Raw genomic sequence first — 665 nt, forward strand, 5'->3', positions numbered from 1 at the left:
TAATTTTAACTAATTCATATTTTTTCCCTTTCCAATTGAGGCTAAGTTAAAAAAAATAATCTTCATAAATTATTTATATGAAATACTATAAATCTCAGTAACCCGGAAAATGGGATTGTTTTACAGCACTTCCCTCTTCTCACTCATATTATTTTACATACGCATATGGCTTACGTCATGGCTAATCAATAACACTCTTTAGTTGCAAAACTTGCTACAAGAATTATATTTATATAGTGAATTCATTTTTGCACTAAAGGCTAAAGGTTCTCAAAACTTGCGTTCATTTAGTAAGCATATTGTTGAGATTAGAAAAAAAAAGTGACGGACTTGCTTTTAAAAGCGATATTGCCAAAGTTGTAAACCTTTTAAAGTCTGTAGAAACCGCTCATTCGGATTTTTAAAATTAGTATTTATATAAGAATTTTCAAGAATACAGCTAGCAAGTGTTTGCAACAATATTTATTTGCTTAGACAAATTGATACAAAATATTGTTCAAAAGTTGGAGAACCAGTGTGCGATAGTTGAGGAGATATTTGACAATAAGATGCGCCACGAATTTTTGGAAGCACTTTTAAATGACAAATATACGTGAGCACAAACGCTTATTATGCTTGTGTAACTGCTAGTGTGTTCACATGTGTGTGTGTGTGTGTGTGTGTGT

This window comes from Aplysia californica, unplaced genomic scaffold (genome assembly GCF_000002075.1).
Source record: "Aplysia californica isolate F4 #8 unplaced genomic scaffold, AplCal3.0 scaffold00115, whole genome shotgun sequence".
NCBI classification, from domain to species: domain Eukaryota; kingdom Metazoa; phylum Mollusca; class Gastropoda; order Aplysiida; family Aplysiidae; genus Aplysia; species Aplysia californica.